The sequence below is a fragment of the Triticum dicoccoides genome, chromosome 5B (genome assembly GCF_002162155.2).
Source record: "Triticum dicoccoides isolate Atlit2015 ecotype Zavitan chromosome 5B, WEW_v2.0, whole genome shotgun sequence".
Lineage (NCBI taxonomy): Eukaryota > Viridiplantae > Streptophyta > Magnoliopsida > Poales > Poaceae > Triticum > Triticum dicoccoides.
Window position 1 is genome coordinate 153706051 of NC_041389.1, and position 24926 is coordinate 153730976.

Sequence of the window (24926 nt, forward strand, 5' to 3'; positions counted from 1 at the left end):
ACATAAAGGATTGGGCCACCTTGCTGCACTTTATTTACTTTATTTACTTGTTGCTCGTTACAATTTACTTTATCACAAAACTATCTATTACCTACAATTTCAGTGCTTGCAGAGAAAACCTTACTGAAAACCGCTTATCATTTCCTTCTGCTCCTCGTTGGGTTCGACACTCTTACTTATCGAAAGGACTACGATAGATCCCCTACACTTGTGGGTCATCACTCGCATTGACATCAATTTATGGGCATCTCCATAGCCCGTTGATTAGCCGCGTCGATGTGAGACTTTCTCCCTTTTTGTCTTCTCCGCATAGCCTCCACCATCATATTCTATTCCACCCATAGTGTTATATCCATGGCTCATGCTCATGTATTGCGTGAAGGTTGAAAAAGTTTGAGAATACTAAAGTATGAAACAATTGCTTGGCTGACACCGGGATAGGCATGAGGGGTACCTTGTGTTAAGAAAAGGGAGCATACAAGACTATATGATTTTGTAGGGATAACATTCTGAAGCATTTATATTTTGAAAGACATGATTGTTTGTTGGGATGCCCTAAGTATTATTGTTTTTATGTCAAATGATAGACTATTGCTTTGAATCACTCGTGTCTTAACATTCATGCCATGATTAGAAATATTGTAGGATCTTGAGAAGAGGTGTCTAGAGGGGGGGGGGGGTGATTAGACACTAAGTACCAAAGTTGCAGTTTTTAAGTTTCCTTAAGTTTAGGTGGAGATTAGGCACTAGTTTAACATTCACAATACATATCAAGCAAGCATTGAAAGAGTGTATGAGCAGCGGAAAGTAAAGCATGCAATTTGCAAGAATGTAAAGGGAAGGGTTTGGTGGATTCAAGCGCAATTGGAGACACGGATGTTTTTGGCGTGGTTCCGATAGGTGGTGCTATCGTACATCCACGTTGATGGAGACTTCAACCCACGAAGGGTAACGGTTGCGCGAGTCCACGGAGGGCTCCACCCACGAAGGGTCCACGAAGAAGCAACCTTGTCTATCCCACCATGGCCGTCGCCCACGAAGGACTTGCCTCACTAGTGGTAGATCTTCACGAAGTAGGCGATCTCCTTGCCCTTACAAACTCCTTGGTTCAACTCCACAATCTTGTCGGAGGCTCCCAAGTGACACCTAGCCAATCTAGGAGACACCACTCTCCAAGAAGTAACAAATGGTGCGTTGATGATGAACTCCTTGCTCTTGTGCTTCAAATGATAGTCTCCCCAACACTCAACTCTCTCTCATAGGTTTTGGATTTGGTGGAAAGAAGATTTGAGTGGAAAGCAACTTGGGGAAGGCTAGAGATCAAGATTCATATGGTAGGAATGGAATATCTTGGCCTCAACACATGAGTAGGTAGTTCTCTCCCAGAAAATGTATGCTGGAAGTGTAGGTTCAGTCTAATGGCTCTCTCCACGAATGAAGAGGAGGTGGAGGGGTATATATAGACTCCACACAAAATCTAACCGTTACACACAATCTACCAAACTCGGTGGGACCGAATCGTTAAACTCGGTCAGACCGATTTAGCAAATAATGTGACCGTTAGGATTTTCAGTGGGACCGAAATGCAACTCGGTGAGACCGATTCGGTTAGGGTTAGGGCATAACGTAATCTCGGTAAGACCGATTACACAAACTTGGTGAGACCGATTTTGGTAATAAGCTTTCTAGAGAGTTGGTCAGGCAAACTCGGTTTGACCGATTACACAAACTCGGTGAGACCGATTTTGGTAATGAGTTAACCAGAGAGTTTGCATTGTAATCTCGGTAGTACCGATTGCTCAAATTCGGTGAGACCGATTTTGATAATGGACATACACAGAGAGATTGCAATCCCATCTCGGTGAGACCAAGATCCCTATCGGTAAGACTGATTTGCTTAGGGTTTGTGGCAGTGGCTATGAGTTTTGGAATCGGTGGCGCCGGATAGGAAGAATCGGTGTGACCAATTTTGGCTTTAGGTTTAGGTCATTTGTGGAAGTGGGAAAGTAGTTGAGGGTTTTGGAGCATATCACTAAGCACATGAAGCAAGAGGCTCATCAAGCAACACCTCATCTGTCCTTGATAGTATTGGCTTTTCCTATAGACTCAATGTGATCTTGGACCACTAAAATATAAAATGAAGAGTCTTGAGCTTGAAGCTTGAGCCAATCCTTTGTCCTTAGCATCTTGAAGGAGTTCCCACATCCTTTAGTCCATGCCACTCCATTGTTGAACTTGTCTAAAACATACTAGATAAAAGTGTTAGTCCAACAAGAGATATGTTGACATTAATTACCAAAACCACCTAGGGAGCACTTGTGCTTTCACATATGATCAAGATTATGCTAGGTATCATTCCACATCAAAAATTATCTTTTCTATCATTTACCTACTCGAGGACGAGCAGGAATTAAGCTTGGGGATGCTGATACGTCTCCGTCGTATCTATAATTTTTGATTGTTCCATGCCAATATTATTCAACCTTCATATACTTTTGGCAACTTTTTATACTATTTTTGGGACTAACACATTGATCCAGTGCCCATTGCCAGTTCCTGTTTGTTGCATGTTTTATGTTTTGCAGAAACCCAATATCGAACAGAGTCCAAATGGGATAAAAACGGATGGAGCTTATTTTTGGAATATTTATGATTTTTGGGAAGTAAAATCAACGTGAGACGGTGCCCATGGTGGCCACGAGGGTGGCCCGCGCGCCCACTTTATTTGGGCGTGCCCCTGACCCTCGTGGGCCCCTTGTAAGGCAGTTGACGCTCTTCTTTGGCCGCAAGAAAGCTAATTTTTGGAAAAATATCTGGGCGAAGGTTTCAATCCAATCGGAGTTACGGATCTCCGGATATAAAAGAAATGATGCCAGGGCAGAATCTCAGAACGCAGAAACAGAGAGAGATAGAGAGATAGATCCAATCTCAGAGGGGCTCTCACCCCTCCCACGCCATGGGAGCCAAGGACCAGAGGGGAAACCCTTCTCCCATCTAGGGAGAAAGTCAAGGAAGAAGAAGAAGAAGGGGGGCTCTCTCCCCCTTGCTTCCGGTGGCGCCGGAGTGCCACCGGGGGCCATTATCATCACCGCGATCTTCACCAACAACTTCACCGCCTTCATCACCAACTCTTCCCCCCTCTATGCAGCGATGTAACCCCTCTTTTACCCGCTGTAATCTCTACTTAAACATGGTGCTCAATGCTATATATTATTTCCCAATGATGTATGGCTATCCTATGATGTTTGAGTAGATCCGTTTTGTCCTATGGCTTACTTGATTATCGTGATTGGTTTGAGTTGCATGTTTTATTATTGGTGCTGTCCTATGGTGCTCTCCGTGTTGCGCAAGCGCGAGGGATCCCCGCTGTAGGGTTTGCAATATGTTCATGATTTGCTTATGGTGGGTGGCGTGAGTGACAGAAGCATAGACCCGAGTAAGTAGGTTGTCTGCGTATGGGATAAAGGGGACTTGATGCTTTAATGCTATGGTTGGGTTTTACCTTAATGATCTTCAGTAGTTGCGGATGCTTGCTAGAGTTCCAATCATAAGTGCATATGATCCAAGAAGAGAAAGTATGTTAGTTTATGCCTCTCCCTCAAATAGAATTGCAATAGTGATTACCGGTCTAGTTATCGATTGCCTTGGAAAAACAACTTTCTCATGACAAAAAGCTCTCTACCAAAATTAACTTAGTTGCTTCTTTATCTAAACAGCCCCTACTTTTTATTTATGTGTTCTTTATTATCTTGCAAACCTATCCAACAACACCTACAAAATACTTCTAGTTTCATACTTGTTTTAGGTAAAGCGAATGTCAAGCATGCGTAGAGTCGTATCAGTGGCAGTAGGACTTGAGAGAATATTTGTTCTACCTTTAGCTCCTCGTTGGGTTCGACACTCTTACTTATCGAAAGAGGCTACAATTATCCCCTACACTTGTCGGTTATTAATTGCTGCTTCTCGGACCTGTGCAATAATAGCAGATGATCAGAAACGGTTCGTGATGTGGAAAGTAAGACTCAGCTGTGATGCATGCAATACTACTTACCAAAGATAGCCGAAATCATTTGGGATATCCGGTACTTTAAACCGGTAAGTTTAGTGGTCACCTCTTCAAGAGCAACTTCAGCTTTTTCAGCCTGCTGTATAAGAGCACTCCTCTCCTCAGCCCAGGTGGCTCTTTTAGTGTCAAAGCTGGTTTTCAATTTTTCCATTTCAGCCAAACTAAATTTGAATTTTGAACCGGCCTTCCGGGTCTCAGATTCTTGATGCTCCAGCCGGGTTTTCGCATCAGCCAATTGCGATTGAAGTTGTGCAGTGGTGTCCTATACAAGCACATATTTGCAACCATATTCATATTTGAGTTATAGGGATATAAGTCCCAAGCCTTTTGCAAGCAACAACACTTGGAACTTGGGGGCTAATGCGTACGGAAAAATTCTTCATATAACAACTCATATGACTATGTCGCAAGCACTTTGCAAGCAAGAGTACTTGGCACTTGGGGGCTAATGCATATTTCTCGTGTTTCAATACTATTTTATGATGACCCGGATGTGCTGTAAACAACTACAGCCGGCTCATGGGGGCTACATAAGTAAGCTTTCATTTATAACAATGGGGAACAGTACTGGTTCATGCATGCTGATTAAACCGGCCCTTGGGGGCTATGATTGCAAAGTTAAATATTAAAGACCCGGCTTAATTCTGATGGTACAAGCCGGCCTTTGAAGGATTATATTAAAGATGCTTTTCATACTCATGGCTAGTCTAAGTCTACAACATATTCAATCCTATCATACACAGTAGACTTGGGGGTGATAACCCACAAGTGTAGGGGATTGCAACATCTTTCGAGGGTAAAGTATTCAACCCAAATTTATTGATTCGACACAAGGGGAGCCAAAGAATATTCTTGAGTATTAGCAGTTGAGTTGTCAATTCAACCACACCTGGATAACTTAGTTTCTGCAACAAAGTATTTAGTAGCAAAAGTGGTATGATAATAAAGGTAATGGTAGTAAAAGTAATATTTTTGGGTTTTTGTAGTAGTTGTAACAGTAGCAACGGAAAAGTAAATAAGCGAAGAACAATATATGAAAAGCTTGTAGGCAATGGATCAGTGATGGATAATTATGCCGGATGCGATTCCTCATGTAATAGCTGTAACATAGGGTGACACAGAACTAGCTCTAGTTCATCAATGTAATGTAGGCATGTATTCTGTAAATAGTAATACGTGCTTATGGAAAAGAACTTGCATGACATCTTTTGTCCTACCCTCCCGTGGTAGCGGAGTCCTAGCGGAAACTAAGGGATATTAAGGCCTCCTTTTAATAGAGAACCGGAAGAAAGCATTAACACATAGTGAATACATGAACTCCTCAAACTACGGTCATCACCGAGATGTATCCCGATTATTGTCACTTCGGGGTTGTCGGATCATAACACATAATAGGTGACTATAGACTTGCAAGATAGGATCAAGAACACACATATATTCATGAAAACATAATCGGTTCAGATCTGAAATCATGGCACTCGGGCCCTAGTGACAAGCATTAAGCATAGCAAAGTCATGGCAACATCAATCTCAGAACATAGTGGATACTAGGGATCAAACCCTAACAAAACTAACTTAATTACATGGTAAATCTCATCCAACCCATCACCGTCCAGCAAGCCTACGATGGAATTACTCACACACGGCGGTGAGCATCATGAAATTGGTGATGGAGGATGGTTGATGATGACGACAGCGACGAATCCCCCTCTCCAGAGCCCCGAACAGACTCCAGATCAGCCCTCCCGAGAGTGATTAGGGCTTGGCGGCGGCTCTGTGTCGTAAAACGCGATGAAACTTTCTCTCTGATTTTTTTCCCCGAACGTGAATATATGGAGTTGGAGTTGAGGTCGGTGGAGGTCCAAGGGGCCCACGAGATAGGGGGCGCGCCCAGGAGGAGGGGGCGCGCCCTCTGTCTCGTGGACAAGGTGTGGGCCCCCTGGTTTACTTCTTTCGCCCAATAATTCTTATTAATTCCAAAAAGTGCCTCCGTGGATTTTCAAGACATCCCGAGAACTTTTCTTTTCTACACATAAAACAACATCACGGCAGTTCTGCTGAAAACAACGTCAGTCCGGCTTAGTTTCATTCAAATCATGCGAGTTAGAGTCCAAAACAAGGGCAAAAATGTTTGGAAAAGTAGATACGTTGGAGACGTATCAACTCCCCCAAGCTTAAACCTTTGCTTGTCCTCAAGCAATTCAGTTGATAAACTGAAAGTGATAAAGAAAAACTTTTACAAACTCTATTTGCTCTTGTTGTTGTAAACATGCAAAGCCATCATTCAGGTTTCAACAAATATTATGAACTAACCATACACACAATAACACATAGGTCTCACAATTACTCATATCAATAGCATAATCAGCTAGCGAGCCATAATAATAAAACTCGGACGACAACACTTTCTCAAAACAATCATAACATGATATAACAAAATGGTATCTTGCTAGCCCTTTCTGAGACCGCAAAACATAAATGCAGAGCACCTTTAAAGATCAAGGACTGACTAACATTGTAATTCATGGTAAAAGAGATCCAGTCAAGTCATACCCAATATAAACCAATAGCAATGAATGCAAATGACAGTGTGCTCTCCAGCGGGTGCTTATTAATAAGAAGGGTGATGACTCAACATAAAAGTAAATAGATAGGCCCTTTTGCAGAGGGAAGCAGGGATTTGTAGAGGTGCCAGAGCTCGATTTTAAAATAGAGATTGAATAACATTTTGAGCGGCATACTTTTGCTGTCAATGCAACAACTATGAGATGGTTGTATCTTCCATACTACATGCATTATAGGCAATTCCCAAACAGAATGGTAAAGGTTTATACTCCCCCAACCACCACCAAGCATCAATCCATGGCTTGCTCGAAACAACCAGTGCCTCCAACTAACAACAGCCCTGGGGGAGTTTTGTTTAATTATTTTGATTTGCTTTGATCTTTTTGGATCATGGGACTTGGCATCCCTATTACCGGCCCTTTCTCGTGAATGAGGAGCGGAGTCCACTCCTCTTGAGAATAACCCACCTAGCATGGAAGATATAGGCAGCCCTAGTCGTAACATGAGCTGCTCGAGCATACAAAACAGAATTACATTTGAAGGTTTGGAGTTTGGCACATACAAATTTACTTGGAACGACAGGTAAATACTGCATATAGGTAGGTATAGTAGACTCATATGGAACAACTTGGGGTTTAAGGAGTTTGGATGCACAAGCAGTATTCCCGCTTAGTACAGGTGAAGGCTAGCAAAAGACTGGGAAGCGACCAACTGAGAGAGCGACAACAGTATTGAACATGCATTAAAATTAATTCACACCAAATACAAGTATGAGTAGGATATAATCCACCATGAACATAAATATCATGAAGGCTATGTTGATTTGATTCAACTACATGCGTGAACATGTGCCAAGTCTAGTCACTCAATTCATTCAAAGGAGGATACCATCCCATCATACCACATCATAATCATTCTAATAGCATGTTGGCACGCAAGGTAAACCATTATAACTCATAGCTAATCAAGCATGGCACAAGCAACTATAATCTCTAAATATCATTGCAAATATGTTTACTTCATAATAAGCTGACTTAGAAATGATGAACTCATCATATTTACAAAAACAAGAGAGGTCGAGTTCATACCAGCTTTTCTCATCCCAATAAGTCCATCATATATCGTCATTATTGCCTTTCACTCGCACGACCGAACGATGTATATAATAATAAGAGTGCACGTGCATTGGACTAAGCTAGAATCTGCAAGCATTCAACTCAAGAGAGAAGACAAGATAATATGGGCTCTAAGTTAAATAAACAATCATGCATATGAGAGCCTCTAAACATTTTCAATATGGTCTTCTCGACCCCCAAAGAAAATAAAAGAAAAGAAAACCATTTACACGGGAAAGCTCCCAACAAGTAAGAAGAAGAACTAGAAATCTTTTTGGGTTTTCATTTTAATTCTACTACAAGCATGGAAATTAAACTAACTATTTTTTTGGTTTTTCTTAAGGTTTATCAAAAACACAAGAAGAAAACTAGAAAAAGAAATTTAAACTAACATGGATAATACAATGAAAGAGTATGAGCACCGACGACTAGTGTGTGAACATGAATGTAAAGTCGGTGAGAAATACGTACTCCCCCAAGCTTAGGCTTTTGGCCTAAATTGGTCTAATACCAAGGATCGCCGCTACTCTCCCTGGTGTACTGGGAGGTGTCGGGGAAACTGATCCACAAACACCTATGGGGACCGAGCCCCTTTCGGTTCGGAGGGGGGCGGAGGCCGCACGAAGAGCGGATCGAGGCGGTGCACACGAGCAGTTTACCCAGCTTCAGAGCTCTCCGGAGAGATAACACTCCTACTGCTGCTTGCTTGATTGTATTGGATTCTTGCTCGAGAGCGATGAACGCTACCAGACCGAGCATGAGAGTGTTCTTGGTGTTTCGAATGAGCCGAACCCTCTTCTACGTTGCGCATGGGCCTCCTTTTATACGCTTAAGGGGTCACCGACAGGTGGCAACGTAGACAAAAAGGGGTAAAAATGGAAAAAGAGTGCGGTAGGTACAGCTACCGCTACTGTGGACACAGTGTACCCTACCTAACTCTGACGGCAGGGGACACGGGCATTGAATGCCCGTCTGTGTCGTCTAAACAGTGCAAAAAGTGACCGTTAGGGGCGCCACCGTTCGCCATGATGGCCTCCTCTTCATCTCCGCTTGCCACCGCGTACCCCTGGCTGCACAGGCTCCCGCCACGCGCCCTTGAGAAAGCCTCAGGGCGACACGTGGGTGGATGCGCTGGAGCGTGGGTACAGAGTGGCAGCTGGCCTCCGGCAAGTACCTTGTCGGGGTCGTCGTCTTGTCGCGTCTGGAAGCTTGTCGCTCGCTGGACCTTGCCGGGACGCGCGGTGCGTCGCGGCAAGTTTCTTGAGGTGCCGTGGTTGGCCTTCCCGGCAAGCTCCTCTCACTGCGGTCTTGTCTCTTCCCGGCAAGCTCCTCTTGCCGGGGCCTTGTCTTCTCATCTTGAATACTTTGTTCTTGAATGGCTCCAAAGGAACCAAACGGAGGACCCTGGCGGTCGCCCGGCAAGCCTTGCCGCGGAGCGCTGCAACTGCCCGTGCACAAGTTCGGGATACTAGGGTACCCCTACTCTAGTACACCGACAAGAGCCCCCGGGCCTGGGCCACACACGGTGCTGAGCGCTGTGTGGCCAGGCCCAAAACAGGGCACGGGCACGCGCGGGCCTGGGTTATGCCGAATCTAACTCCGTGTCCACCGCGCCCCCCGTAACGGCACACGTCGATCGCGGCGTCGTGGGAGAGATCGTGGGTGGTTCTTTATTCGGGAAATGCGCAACGTTCGCCTCCTCCTCTTTATAAGAAGGGGAAACAGGGGCAGTTCCCCCACCTTCGCCATCTTGCTGCTGCAATCTCAGAAATCTCCGCCGCTCCCCTCCGCTTCCAAAGTCGAAAGAGAGCAGCGCTCCGCCGCCGTTGCCGCCGCCGCCACCTGCGTCGTCGATCTCCCCCACCGCCTCCGCCATGGCTCCGAAAGCCGGGAAGGGGAAGGCCGCGAAGACTGCGGCTGCGAAGGCTGTGAAGTCGACCGAAGCGCAGCGGCTTGAGGCGCTGCGGAAGGAGCGGGCCACTTTCCCCCCCGAGCTCTCTGCAAAGGATCTGAGGGATTGGTACTATCTCTTCTGGTCGACGGAGACGCGAGCGCATCTGCGCACGAAGGTACTCTCCGCCATCGCCTCGCAAGAAGCTCCAGCTGGCGGGTACCCTTTCTTTGCCTTGTTCTTCTACTGCGGGCTCTGCCCGCCCTTCTCTGATTTCTTCTGCGATATCATGAACACCTACGGGTTCCACCTCCTTGATTTCACCCCCAACGCCGTTCTGACCATGGTAGTTTTCGCCCATCTATGCGAAAACTTTGTCGGAATCCACCCCAACGTAGCCCTCTTCCGCCACTTTTTTATGCCTCGTGTCGAGAGAGGGGAAACTCTTGCCGGTGGGATCGCCTGGATCTCGCGAGCCGGCAAAAAGGAGACCTATCTGGAGGGGGAGCTCCGCAGCAAATGGGATGAGTGGAGAGCATATTGGTGCTGGGTTGTAGAGGAGAACCCGCAGCCGTTCACCACCCTGCGCCAAACCCCAGCAGTGCGTGGCAATGACTGGAGCGCCCTGTCCGTGGACGACGACAAGCTGAAGATCGCCACCACCCGGATTTTGCGTCTCAGGCTTGCCGGGCTGACTGTAGGCGCTGTCGGCGCAGATTTCCTTCGCCGCCGCATCGCCCCTCTGCAGGCGAGGGGGAGACCTGCCTAGGAATTTGGAGGCCCGGCAGATATCATGAGGTTGCGCCCGGGCCTCAATTACAATTTCACCATCCTAGAATTGGACGGGATACTCAAGGAGACATTCAAGCACGACCCACAGCATCCCGAGTGGTTTAGGTTGCCGGCAGGCGTTGTTCCTCTGTGCAATAACTCCTCGCGCGACCGCATCTGCGCGATGATGCCGTTGTGCGATTCGCACGGGATCATTCCAACTTGGCAAGAACCTGCCGATGACGTCGTGCAGCAGTTCTTCGGCGGCCTAGTGGAAGTGGCGGTCAACGCTGACGAAAAGAAGCTTCTCACCCGCGACACCACCGACCAAGAGATGGAACGCATCGCCACCAAGGCGGAAGAGGCGGCGGCAGCCGCAGCCGCGGGTGAATTCGGGTTCACAGTGGAGGAAGCAGACGCGGCATTGGCGACGAGCCTTGCCGAACGGGAGTGGCCCGAAGACGAAGAAGAACTCGCCGCACCTGGCGCCGAATCGAGCGAGCCCGCCGATGGTGCGAGCGGTCCGCCATCTCCGAGGAGCTTGCCGCGAGCAGGGCCCGCAGTGCAGCCCCCAGCGCAGCCAAGAAGGCGCCTCCGCAGGGCCGGGGATGTACTAGGGTGGCAAGTGGGCCAACAGACGCAGCGCCGCGCGACGCGCTCCGCCGCGGCAAGTACGGTTGCCGCGGGAGCGCCTCCCGCCGCGGTGGCAACTGGATCGGGGTCATCTCGGGCTGCTGCCACAGTCCCCGCCAAACGGCCAAGGGATCCCACCCTTCCACCTCGTCGCGCCGGAGGTGGGCCGAACTTCGACCTCTCCACGCTCAGCTCCGACTAGGAGGAAGAAGAAGAGTAAGATTCCCTTGTTATTCTTGTAGTTCTTCGACTTGCTATTCTTCTCTTGCATCTGATCTGATCCACCCTGGACTCTCCCTTTTCAGGACTCTGGCCCAGAGGGCGGCCAAGAGGGCCAAGGCTCCGGTGGTTATCATCGAGGATGAGCCCACTGCGATGGCAGGAGGCGCACCCGAGACCACCTTGCCGGATCCCGAGTGGTTCAGGTTGCCGGAAGGCGTTGTTCCTCTGTGCAATAACTCCTCGCGCGACCGCATCTGCGCGATGATGCCGTTGTGCGATTCGCACGGGATCATTCCAACTTGGCAAGAACCTGCCGACAACGTCGTGCAGTAGTTCTTCGACGGCCTAGTGGAAGTGGCAGTCAACACTGACGAAAAGAAGCTTCTCACCCGCGACACCACCGACCAAGAGATGGAATGCATCGCCACCAGGGCGGAAGAGGCAGCGGCAGCCGCAGCCGCGGGTGAATTCGGGTTCACAGTGGAGGAAGCAGAGGCGGCGTTGGCGACGAGCCTTGCCGAAAGGGAGTGGCCCGAAGACAAAGAAGAACTCGCCGCGCCTGACGCCGAATCGAGCGAGCCCGCCGAGGGTGCGAGCAGTCCGCCATCTCCGAGGAGCTTGCCGCGTGCAGGGCCCGCAGCGCAGCCCCCAGTGCAGCCAAGAAGGCGTCTCCGCAGGGCCGGGGACGTAGCAGGGCGGCAAGTGGGCCAATAGTCGCAACGCCGCGCGACGCGCTCCGCCGCGGCAAGTACGGTTGCCGCGGGAGCGCCTCCCGCCGCGGTGGCAACTGGATCGGGGTCGTCTCAGGCTGCTGCCGCAGTCCCCGCCAAACGGCCAAGGGATCCCACCCCTCCACCTCGTCGCGCCGGAGGTGGGCCGAACTTCGACCTCTCCGTGCTCAGCTCCGACGAGGAGGAAGAAGAAGAGTAAGATTCCCTTGTTATTCTTGTAGTTCTTCAACTTGGTATTCTTGTCTTGCATCTGATCTGATCCACCCTGGACTCTCCCTTTTCAGGACTCTGGCCCAGAGGGCGGCTAAGAGGGCCAAGGCTCCGGTGGTTATCATCGAGGATGAGCCCACTGCGATGGCAGGAGGCGCACCCGAGACCACCTTGCCAGATCCGGCCACTACTCCGCAGAGCAGCCCCCAGCGCAGCCCCCAGGGTAAGTACATGGTTTACTTTCTGCTTCTGGGCGCGTGCGGTTTCTCTTTTCCTTTGTCGACATCTGATCGCTGGTTTGTTTGTGCAGGAGCAGAACAGCTTCATCAGGAGGGCGTGGTGATCACCTCCGACTCATCGTCTGCTTCGACTACGCCGCCAAGGGCGGACTCCCCGGCAAGGAAGCGTTCTCCGGCAAGGGAGAAATCTCCAGCAAGGGAGGAGTCTCCGGCAAGGGAGGAGTCTCCGGCAAGGGACAGCGCCAACGATCCCCCGGTGGTGGAGCCCATGACAGTGGATCCCAGCACAGGTAGCCTTTCTTGCCCGAAACTTTCCTTGTGTTCTTCTGCTGATTTTTTTTTCGAATGCTTGTTTGATTTCTCCTTCTTCTCCGGTCGTCAGATCCACCCTCCACGGATCCGATGGAGACCGAGGCGGGCGGCGAGGAGAACACGCGTGGTAGTACTAATGATGCCGCAGCCACCGAAGAAAGAGCCGGCGCTGATGTGCCCGCCGGCGAAGAGGCCACCAAGGCTGCCGCCGAGGAAGCTGGCGAGGGATCCGGCGATCGCACTGACGGCCCTGAGGCCGCAGGAGCGCCAGGCGCTGCACCGACCGCCGATCCCTCCGCCGCTGCCGCAGCGCCAGGCTTCGAGGAGTCCCAGCCTGGCGCCTATCTGAAGGCCAGCGAGGGCATCTTCATCAAGATCCCCTGGGCATCAAGCTCCAGGGCGCCGGTGGAAGGAGAATCTCTGGATGGGGAGGTGCTCGCCTCCGCCGGGTTGTCAATCGTCGATGTGCCGGGAAGCAGCAGCGACGAGCCTGAGGAGGAGCGGCTGCTACGGAGGCTGCTGGCGCTCTACCGCGCCCGCCAAGCCAAGTTGGAGTCCCGGGAAGCGCTCGTCGCGAAGGCGAGCATGGACATAGAGAAGCGCGCGGAGGAGCTCCGGGGCCTTCGCCAGGAAACTCTCCGGGCCTTGGCGGAGGAGCGGGAGCAGCTTGCTGAGGAGCGGAAGGCCTTCCTCCTCGAGAAGGCCGAAGCTGAAGAGCAGCAGCGGCTCACCGGCGAGAAGCTGTATGCGCACGAAGGCGAGCTGGCTCAATGGAAAGTGAACCTCGACAGCCACGAGGAGGAGCCTGCCGCGCGCAAACACGCACTTGGCGGGATGCTCCAAGAAGCAAAGGATGCGGCTACGGTTGCCGAGACCGCCAAGAAGGAATTGGAGGTAAAGGTGGCGCAGCTGGAGGCTCATCTGAAGGCGGGTGGCGAAGAGCTTGCCGCGCTCAAGCTGGAGCGCGAGAAGGACGCCCTTGCCCACAGAGAGCTGCAGGGCCAACTCGCCGAGAAGGGCAAAGAGCTGAGCGCCGCCAAGGATTCCAACGCCGATCTGAAGCTCAAACTAGCCACCTTGACGGAGACGCTGGACGGCGCCAAGAAACGGGAGGCGGACTTGAAGAAGGATATCAAGGCCAACGAGGAGCTGCTGGCGAGGGCCGCCGAAACCCAGAATCTCCTCAGAGATACTGTGGAGCTCTGGACGAAGGGCCTCGTGAACATTGCTGCAGTCATCGAAGAGGAGCTGGTGCAACTGGGGGTGGAAGGCTTCGGGTACTCCTCCGACGAGAACCTCCAACCTAGCGTCAAGCTCACTCTATTCTTCAAAGGCGTGGCGATGGCCCTCCAGCAACTCCGGGAAAGAATCCCAAAGCAGCTAGCCGACGAGTCGCGCACGATTTCTGCCGGAGTTCTGGAGAAGGTGCTGGTGAAGGTGGCCTTCCGCAACCCAGGCCTCAACCTCACCAACGTCCTCAAGAGGCTGCCAGCGGACGCTGATCTTGACGCACTCAAGGCCCTCGTCGCACCCATTGTGGACAGGGTGAACGAGGTCAAAAGGGTTGACGGCGGTCGCGTAGATTAGGTCGTCTGTTTTCTTGTTTTCTTGCCGCTGCCAGTCATGTCATGGGAACACTTTATTAGAGGCACGACAAGTTACTTTTGTAATATAACTCTATCTTAGGTAATAATTGCTGTGTTACTTCCTTTACTCGACTCTTTGCTTTGTATGTTTCTGCCCTACGCTTTCTGGGGAAACTTGCCGGCATGGGCACCCTTGCCGCGAGCGCTGAGTGCGGAACTTCAGCAGCCTGCTGGCGGTGCCGCCACCGACAAGCAACCTTGTCGCAACTAGCCGCAGCTCACTTAAGTTGTTGAGCGGACTCGAAACAAAGTAAGGGTGCAACTAGCTGCGAGTTGGTTCCTTCGCGCTTAGCTTTTCCATACAAAGCACGGTCGTTCAAGGAAAATAACTTAAAATTTTAAAAACTGATCGCTCAAACTTTGGCAACTTAGCTTTTCTGTCGTTTGCTTCCCGGCAAGGCGAAACTCTCTTGAACGGCCCGGTCCACACCATTATCTTCTCCTTTCCCCCCGGCAAACCTTGTGTGCGAGGGAACCTTTTGCTTCTTGCGAAAAAGAGAGAAGAGAAAATAAAAATATGGATCCTTAGGGCTCGTTATCACTTACCGGAGGCAGGTGCTGCACAAAATGTCAGATAACATATGCGAAAAGGAATATAGCATGAAATTGACAAGATGTGCAAATCACATGAGCTTTATTTCTGCACGGGTTCTGCGCTCGGCTTTGTACAAAGGATTACATGCAACAGCGGCAAGACTTGTACAAAAGGTGGTTGCTGGAAAAGCTTCCGGCAACCGCGCCCTATGGGTAAAACTGACGAAGATGTTCAATGTTCCAGGAATTGCTCACCGGAATGCCATCTTCGGTCTCAAGGCGGACAGCGCCGGGCCTAGTGACTCGTTTCACCCGATAAGGGCCTTCCCACTTCGGCGTCAACTTGTTGGAATTCTTGGCGGACTGAACTCGCGGAAGAACAAGGTCGCCTTCCTCGAAACTTCTGGCCTTAACTTTGCGGCTATGGTAGCAACGCAAAGCTTGCTGGTAGCGAGCGGCTCGGACAGCAGCCTGAAGACGGTCTTCCTCAAGGAGCAGCGCGTCATCTTGTCGCAGCTGCTCTTGCTCGAGCTCATCATAAGCGAGCACTCGAGGCGACCCGTAAACGAGTTCCGTGGGGAGAACTGCCTCTGCTCCGTAGACTAGAGCGAAAGGTGTCTGGCCAGTGGCTCGATTTGGCGTCGTCCTGATCGACCAAAGAACCACCAGCAGCTCCTCGATCCAGTTTCTTCCGCACTTATGAAGCCTGTCGAAAGTTCTGGTCTTGAGTCCCCGCAGCACTTCAGCATTTGCCCTCTCCGCTTGACCGTTGCTTCTCGGATGAGCAAAAGAAGCAAAGAAGACCTTGGCGCCAAGATCTTGGACATACTGCATGAAGGTGCGGCTCGTAAATTGCGTGCCATTGTCGGTGATGATCCTGTTAGGGATCCCGAAACGGCAAACAATTGACCTGAAGAACTTGACTACTGACTGTGCTGTCACCTTCCTCACTGGTTCCACTTCCGACCACTTTGTGAACTTGTCGATGGCGACGTACAAGAACTCAAAGCCCCCGACAGCTCGGGGGAAGGGGCCGAGGATGTCGAGCCCCCAGACCGAAAATGGCCAGGATAAAGGAATTGTCTGGAGAGCTTGAGCTGGTTGGTGTATCTGCTTGGAATGGAACTGGCATGCTTCACACTTGGTTACTTGTGCAGTTGCATCCTGGAGGGCTGTCGGCCAGAAGAAACCTTGCCGGAATGCTTTGCCGGCAAGTGCTCTTGCGCCAATGTGATGACCACATATGCCTCCATGTATCTCTGCCAACAACTGCTGTCCATCTTCCCGGCGAATACACTTCAATTTCACACCGTTGAGTCTTATTCTGTATAGTGTGCTGTCGACAAACTTGTACATACTCGACTGCCGGGCTACTCTTTCCGCTTCTTCTTGCTCCTCGGGAAGCTCTCCTGTCAGAAGGAAACAGACAATCTGCTACGCCCATGCTGGAGCTTGCGGCTCGACAACAAGGACTAAAGGCATATCTGTTGCTGCGGGAACATCCGCTTCCACGGCAAGAACCTGTGGTTCAGCCGGAGCATGATGCTCCCCGGCAAGCTTGCCGGAGCAAAACTTGTCGGGAGTATCTGCTTCAACGAAACAAACCGTAAGGCTTGTCGGAGCAGGCTGCTCCTCAGCACTCTTGGTGTTGATCTTGGGGACCTTCTTGGCGGCGGCTTCGGGAAGCTCTGCCGGAAAGTAGTCGTCGGAAATCAACTTCCTCTTCTTGCTCTGTCCAGTTGATGGTGTCACGGATGGTTGAGTCAGCTTGAGCACGAAGATCCCTGGTTCCACAGGTAACTTTAGTGCGGCGCACTTCGACAGGCCATCAGCTATGTCATTTTGAGCTCTTGGAACATGCTCCATTTGTAGGCCGTCAAAGTGCTCTTCTAGCTTTCTCACTTCATCAACATAAGCTTCCATCAATGGACTCTGATAGCTCTTGTTCACTTGGCGGACGACAAGCTGCGAGTCACCCCTGACAATGAGCTTCTTGATCCCAAGGTCGGCTGCGATTCTGAGGCCGGCAAGCAAACCCTCATACTCTGCAGTATTGTTTGTTGCTTGCTCCTTGGGAAAGTGCATCTGGACTACGTACTTGAGGTGCTCTCCGATGAGTGCGATAAGCAGCACGCCAGCACCGGCGCCTTGCAGCGAGAAGGCACCGTCAAAGTACATCAGCCACTCTTTGCTTGCCTCCTTGACGGGGATGCTCGTTTCTGGAATTTCTTCGTCTGGTGTTGGCGTCCACTCTGCTATGAACTCTGCCAATGCCCTGCTTTGGATGGTTGAAGTGCTCTCAAACTTGAGGCCAAAGCTTGACAGTTCCAGCGCCCACTCGACAATCCTGCCTGTTGCTTCTGGATTCTGCAATATCCTCTTCAGCGGAAAGCGAGTGACAACTGTGATCTCATGTGCTTGGAAGTAATGGCGCAGCTTTCTCAAGGCCATGAGAAGGCCGAAAAGCAATTTCTGCACACCAGAGTACCTTGATCTAGCCCCCTACAGAAGGGAACTGACAAAGTAAACTGGGCGCCGCACCATTTTCTTCTGCACCTCCTTGCATGCCTGCGCAGATTCGTCTTTGTCGGGACCAGAGCTTGTCGGCGAAGCCCCCTGCTTGTCGCTGGATTCACTTGCCCGGTTGCTGGGTCATCGTCCGCCTCCCTCTCTGCTACTAACGCAGCACTAACCACTTGATTGGTTGCTGCTAGATACAGCAACAACTTCTCTTGTGGCTTAGGTGCGACAAGTATTGGAGTGGAGGACAGGTACCTCTTCAAGTCCTGCAGCGCAGCCTCCGCTTCCGGAGTCCATTTCATTGGACCTGCCTTTTTCAATATTTTGAAAAATGGCAAGGCGCGTTCAGCAGACTTAGAGATAAACCTGCTGAGAGCAGCCACACAACCGGCAAGCCTTCGTACGTCCTTGACGCGCTTCGGTGCTTCGATCTGCTCAATGGCCTTGATCTTGTCGGGGTTGGCTTTAATTCCCCGCTGAGACACAAAGAACCCGAGAAGCTTGCCGGATGGGACTCCAAACATGCACTTCTCGGGGTTGAGCTTGAGGTTGATCTTGCGCAGATTTGCAAAGGTTTCATCTAAATCTTGAATTAGGGTAGCCTTGTCCTTGCTCTTGACCACTATATCATCCATGTAGGCTTCCACATTTCTGTGTATCTGGGGCTCAAAAGTGACATGAACTACCCTTGCAAATGTTGAACCGGCATTCTTCAACCCGAAGGGCATCCGTACAAAACAGTAGGTGCCACATGGTGTGATGAATGCAGTTTTCTCCTCATCCTCTTCTGCCATGAAGATCTGATGGTATCCTGAATATGCATCAAGAAATGAAAGCAAATCACATCGGGCTGTGGAGTCGGCAATCTGGTCTATGCGCGGCAAGGGAAATGTGTCTTTGGGACAAGCTTTATTGACATCAGTGAAGTCTATACAAATCCTCCATTTCCCGTTGGCCTTGCGCACAACTACAGGATTGGCCAACCACGTGGGATGAAGCACTCCTCTGACAAGGCCTGCTGCTTCCAACTTCTTGATTTCTTCTGCAATGAACTCTTGGCGCTCCACTGCTTGCTTCCTAACTTTCTGTTTGGCGGGCCGCGCATGAGGACAAACAGCTAGGTGGTGCTCAATTACTTTCCTGGGAACACCAGGGATATCAGACGGTTGCCATGCAAACACGTCGACATTCGCCCGCAGGAAAGCAATGAGCGCGCTTTCCTATTTTGGGTCGAGGGTGGCACTGATGGTGAAGGTACCACCAGTGCCGTCCTCCTTGGCGGACACCTTCTTGGTTTCTGGTGGAGCTGCCATCGTCTTCTTGCACTTGCCGGTGGAGCTCGATGGTGCGTCCTCAACGGTAGCACAGCACTCCGAAGAGGTGCGCTTGCCGGAGTGGGCATCAGAGCTCTTGCCGGACTTGGTCTTCTTCTTCCCCCCGGGAGCTTCAGCGGCAAGTGATTTGCTATCGGCTGCGGCTGCTGCTTCCCGGTAAATCTTGTCGGTGCAGATAAGGGCGTCCTTCTTGTCGCCAGGGACAGAAATGACACTTATCGGGCCTGGCATCTTGAGCATGTTGTACGCATAGTGAGAGGCTTCCATGAACTTGGCGAGCGCTGGACGGCCAAGGATCCCATTGTAGGGCAACGGGAAGTCGGCAATGTCAAATGTGACCCTCTCAGTTCTGAAGTTCAGCTCGCTGCCAAATGTGACCGGCAGCGTGATCTTTCCCTTCGGCTTACTCCTTCCCGGGTTGATTCCTTGGAATGTGCCGGTCTCTTCAAGCTCGCTGTCAGGGATCTGGAGTTTCTGGAGGACCGCGGAGGATATCAGGTTCAAGCCGGCCCCGCCGTCAACTAGCATCTTCGTGACTTTGAGGTTGCGGATGGTTGGCGAAACCAACATCGGCAAGCACCCGACCGCAGTTATGCGATCAGGGTGATCCTCAATATCGAAGATGATAGGCGTGCTGGACCATTTCAGAGGCTTGCGTGACTCCATGGATGGTTCTGCTGCATTAACTTCCCGCACCCACTGCTTGAGTTGGCGGTGCGAAGTATGCAGAGAAGCACCACCGTCAACGCACAGGACCTCTGTGGCTTTCTGAAATTCCTGCTCATCGGCCTCGTCATCATCCATGTCTTCGTCATCGTCGTCGTCTTCATCCTTGTCGCGGCCGCGGGGAGGTCTGTCTCCTTGCCGCTGCTTGGCCTTGCCGCGGCGTCCTCCCCGGCCGGGGCGTTTCTTGCTAGCTCCTCCAGCACCTTCCTGGGCCTTCTCCTTGTCGCGTCGCTCGTACTCAGCTTTTTGCAGCTCAGCAAGCTGCTCGACCTTCTTGTAGCTCTGGAGATCGTGGCCCTTGGTGCGGTGGATCTTGCAATACTGCTAGCCGGAGCTGTCATGTTTGTCGGCGGCTGCCACAGCCTGGGCCTCCTTGCCGGAGCCACCATCCTTGGCTTCCTTGGCGCCACCTCCGTTGCCGGTCTGCTCGACAGCTAGCACTTCCTTGCCCTTCTTCCTTCTGTTGTTCCGCCGCTGGCCTTTCCTTGCCGGGGCGGCATCCTCACTGTCGGATCCTCCTGCTCCTGTATTCTCTCCGGGAGCCTCCTCCCCTCTTCAGCACGTGCACACTTGTCGGCCAGGGCATAACGCGCCAAAGATGTCGGGGAAACTGATCCACGAACACCTATGGGGACCGAGCCCCTTTCGGTTCAGAGGGGGGCGGAGGCCGCACGAAGAGCGGATCGAGGCGGTGCACACGAGCAGTTTACCCAGCTTCGGAGCTCTCCGGAGAGATAACACTCCTACTGCTGCTTGCTTGATTGTATTGGATTCTTGCTCGAGAGCGATGAACGCTACCAGACCGAGCGTGAGAGTGTTCTTGGTGTTTCGAATGAGCCGAACCCTCTTCTACGTTGCGCATGGGCCTCCTTTTATACGCTTAAGGGGTCACCGACAGGTGGCAACGTAGACAAAAAGGGGTAAAAATGGAAAAAGAGTGCGGTAGGTACAGCTACCGCTACTCTGGACACAGTGTACCCTACCTAACTCTGACGGCAGGGGACACGGGCATTGAATGCCCGTCTGTGTCGTCTAAACAGTGCAAAAAGTGACCGTTAGGGGCGCCACCGTTCGCCACGATGGCCTCCTCTTCATCTCCGCTTGCCACCGTGTACCCCTGGCTGCACAGGCTCCCGCCATGCGCCCCTGAGAAAGCCTCAGGGCGACACGCGGGTGGATGCGCTGGAGCATGGGTACAGAGTGGCAGCTGGCCTCCGGCAAGTACCTTGTCGGGGTCGTTGTCTTGTCGCGTCCGGAAGCTTGTCGCTTGCCGGACCTTGCCGGGACGCGCGGTACGTCGCGGCAAGTTTCTTGAGGTGCCGTGGTTGGCCTTCCCGGCAAGCTCCTCTCGCCGGGGTCTTGTCTCTTCCCGGCAAGCTCCTCTTGCCGGGGCCTTGTCTTCTCATCTTGAATACTTTGTTCTTGAATGGCTCCAAAGGAACCAAACGGAGGACCCTGGTGGTGTCGGGGAAACTGATCCACGAACACCTATGGGGACCGAGCCCCTTTCGGTTCGGAGGGAGGCGGAGGCCGCACGAATAGCGGATCGAGGCGGTGCACACGAGCAGTTTACCTTGCTTCGGAGCTCTTCGGAGAGATAACACTCCTACTGCTGCTTGCTTGATTGTATTGGATTCTTGCTGGAGAGCGATGAACGCTACCAGACCGAGCGTGAGAGTGTTCTTGGTGTTTCGAATGAGTCGAACCCTCTTCTACGTTGCGCATGGGCCTCCTTTTATACCCTTAAGGGGTCACCGACAGGTGGCAACGTAGACAAAAAGGGGTAAAAATGGAAAAAGAGTGCGGTAGGTACAGCTACCGCTACTGTGGACACAGTGTACCCTACCTAACTCTGACGACAGGGGACACGGGCATTGAATGCCCGTCTGTGTCGTCTAAACAGTGCAAAAAGTGACCGTTAGGGGCGCCACCGTTCGCCACGATGGCCTCCTCTTCATCTCCGCTTGCCACCGTGTACCCCTGGCTGCACAGGCTCCCGCCACGCGCCCCTGAGAAAGCCTCAGGGCGACACTCGGGTGGATGCGCTGGAGCGTGGGTACAGAGTGGCAGTTGGCCTCCGGCAAGTACCTTGTCGGGGTCGTCGTCTTGTCGCGTCCGGAAGCTTGTCGCTCGTCGGACCTTGCCGGGACGCGCGGTGCGTCGCGGAAAGTTTCTTGAGGTGCCGTGGTTGGCCTTCCCGGCAAGCTCCTCTCGCCGCGGTCTTGTCTCTTCCCGGCAAGCTCCTCTTGCCGGGGCCTTGTCTTCTCATCTTGAATACTTTGTTCTTGAATGGCTCCAAAGGAACCAAACGGAGGACCCTGGCGGTCGCCCGACAAGCCTTGCCGCGGAGCGCTACAACTGCCCGTGCACAAGTTCGGGATACTAGGGTACCCCTACTCTAGTACACCGACAGGAGCCCCCGGGCCTGGGACACACACGGTGCCGAGCGCTGTTGGGTGTAACGCCCCGAGATCGACGCTCCAGAAGACTTCCAGCTACTCCGAGTTTCGTCGTGTGATTTATTTGTTTGATGCATTCATCTTTGCATCATGTGCATTGCATCATGTCATTTTTAAAAAAAAAACTCAACTAAATAAATTGCATAGATCTTTTGATCTATTTAAACCGAGGGAACTCACATGGTGACTTCTCTTTATAACATACCCTCCCGATATTTAGGGAGCTATATTATAAAATATTCCATTGTTTCGGAAATCACCATAACACACTTGCAAATAATTCTCCATGCCTTTGTTATCTCACTTCTTGGTCTCCAACCTTGCCCATAAATTATTTCATCATTTTCCGGAGCTCCACCAAAAATCCAAACATTTTTGGACCTTCCTTTCATCAAGTCCTAGTTCAAACCCATTTGAATTTCAAATGAGTTTGAATTTAAATCTTTTGATCATGCCCACTTCTATTTTTCCTGGATCGAGCTCATTTTTGTGAGTCCAGGAAAATTGTCTCCATGCGCAAATCCTTTCCCTAACCCTCTCTTTCCTTTTCTTCTCTTTAATTGTTTTCTGCTAAAAAGAATAGGAGAGAGAGAAGAGAAGCCCAGCCGGCCTCTTGGGCCTGTCTAACCAGGCCGGCCCATTTGCCTGGAGGTCCAGCCCACCTAACCCCTTCCTAACCCTAGCCTCGAAGGCCAGCCCAGCCTCTCTCCCTCGACTCCCTCCAGCGCCGCCGCAATGCTCGATCCCATCTCCTTCCTCTCGCTCGAAGCCCCTCCTCTCGATCCCTTTTCCCCTTCGTTCTCCTCCTGGCGCCGCCACTCACAGGGAGAGAGAGGAGCAGAGCCCTCGCGCCGCCCCTCCCCTATGCTTCTCCCGCATCGAGCGCGCGTCCCCGCCGGCTCCCGTCGCCCCTGCCTCGACGCCTGCTTCGCCTCCTTTGCCCCGTCGCGTCGTTCCTCAAGCTCCCGCGCCCTGTTTCTCCTCCCGCGCCGACGCCCTCCTTCGGCTGCTCGCGCCTGCAGCTCCGTCCGCGAGCTCGTGCAGCCATGGCCGCCACAGGAGCCTCGCGCCCGACCCCCTCACTGAGGCCAAGGATGTCCGCGGCCCCGCCTTCCTGCGGCCTCCTCCTCGCCGCATCCTGCCGTTCTCCATCGTCGCCGGACCCGCGCCTTCCTCTGCTTCCTCTACGGCGACCAGGGGCCCCATCGTCGTCGCGCCCTTTCGCCACCACTAGAGCCTGCTGCCGCCACCACCGGACCTGGCTGTGCCTCGCCAGGGTCCTCCCCTGCCGCGCCTCGGTCCCTGCTGGAGCTCCCCTGCTCCTGCCGTTCCTCTGCTACAAGCCGACCTCCACCTTCCGTTTCGGCCAATGCAGTTCGCCCAAGTTCCTGCTCAGCATCGTCATCGCTCACGAGGCCCCTTGTGATGTTTTGTGTTGGACCGTCAAGATCTGCAAGATCGACTACATGGACGCCAAGACCATCCCAGGACCGCCAAGCATCGTCTCTATGATTTTTGCCAAGTACCACAACGACGCGTCAAGTACCTCTACCGTCGTCTCCGGAAACGCCAAGTACCCCTACGCACGAAGACGCCAAGTTCGTTTCGGGATTCATCAAGTACCGCTACCGATGGCTCGAACGACTACGAAACGTGAACCTCTACCGTCGCCGTGAACAACTACTTCCCTCAACGACTCGAACCGCTCCGAAAACGCACGCTTCGAAGGTATAACCCCGAGACGCCGTCCGTGGACCAAATGCATGTGTTGTATGAGATGCACCCTATGTTTGCACCGTGCCCGTTTGCTTCATGCACGTTCCTCCTCGTTCGCCATGCCGATGAACCGTGGGAACCCGGTAGCCGGGATCACCCCACCATCTTGCATGACACGCTCACGCCTCCTTTTGCACCGGTATCTCTGTGAGCTACCGGAACCGATATGTTGCCGTGGCATCATTTTCGGATATGTTGCCGTGGCACCATTTTTGTTTCGCCGCCGTGGCACCCTTTTTGTTCCGCCATGGTGACCAAATGCTTCATAACATGCTCATGTCAACATTTTCATAAAATTGCATAAAACTTGTATATGTCATCCGCATCATGATAACAACATTTAAAATGTTTAAACTTGTTGTTGCATTAAATTGCTAAATGCATATGGGGAATTACCGGATTTGTTGTTTTTATATCCGGCCCCATTTAAATTGTTTAGATGGTATAGTTTATATTATGCTTCACCTCTTGCCATGTTTAACAACAGTTAATATTGTTGGGTAGCATAAACGGGATCTAACTAAATAATTGATGTGGTGTTCCGTCAACATGCACCTCGTTGCATATTGAGCTCCACTTAACTTGTAGTATTGTTTGTTGCACTTTGCCATGCCATGCCTCATTAAACCGGACATGCATCATACTTGTTTGTGCATCATGACTTGTTTATGCTTGTGTGTTTACTATGTTGTTTGTTTCTTTCCGGGTTGCTTCTCTCGTTAGCTTCGGTTTCGTTCCGGAGTTGTGAGGATTTGTTCGTCTACGACCGTTTGTCTTCTTCTTGGATTCGTTCTTCTTCCTTGCGGGATCTCAGGCAAGATGATCATACCCTTGAAATCACCACTATCTTTGCTATGCTAGTTTGCTCGCTCTTTTGCTATGCCAATGCTATGATGCCTACCATTTGCTTGTCAGCCTCCCAAATTGCCATGTCAAACCTCTAACCCACCATGTCCTAGCAAACCGTTGATTGGCTATGTTACCGCTTTGCTTAGCCCCTCTTATAGCGTTGTTAGTTGCAGGTGAAGATTGAAGTTTGTTCCTTGTTGGAACATGGAGATGTTGTTCCTTGTTGGAACATGTTTACTTGTTGGGATATCACAATATATATTATTTAATTAATGCATCTATATACTTGGTAAAGGGTGGAAGGCTCGGCCTTATGCCTGGTGTTTT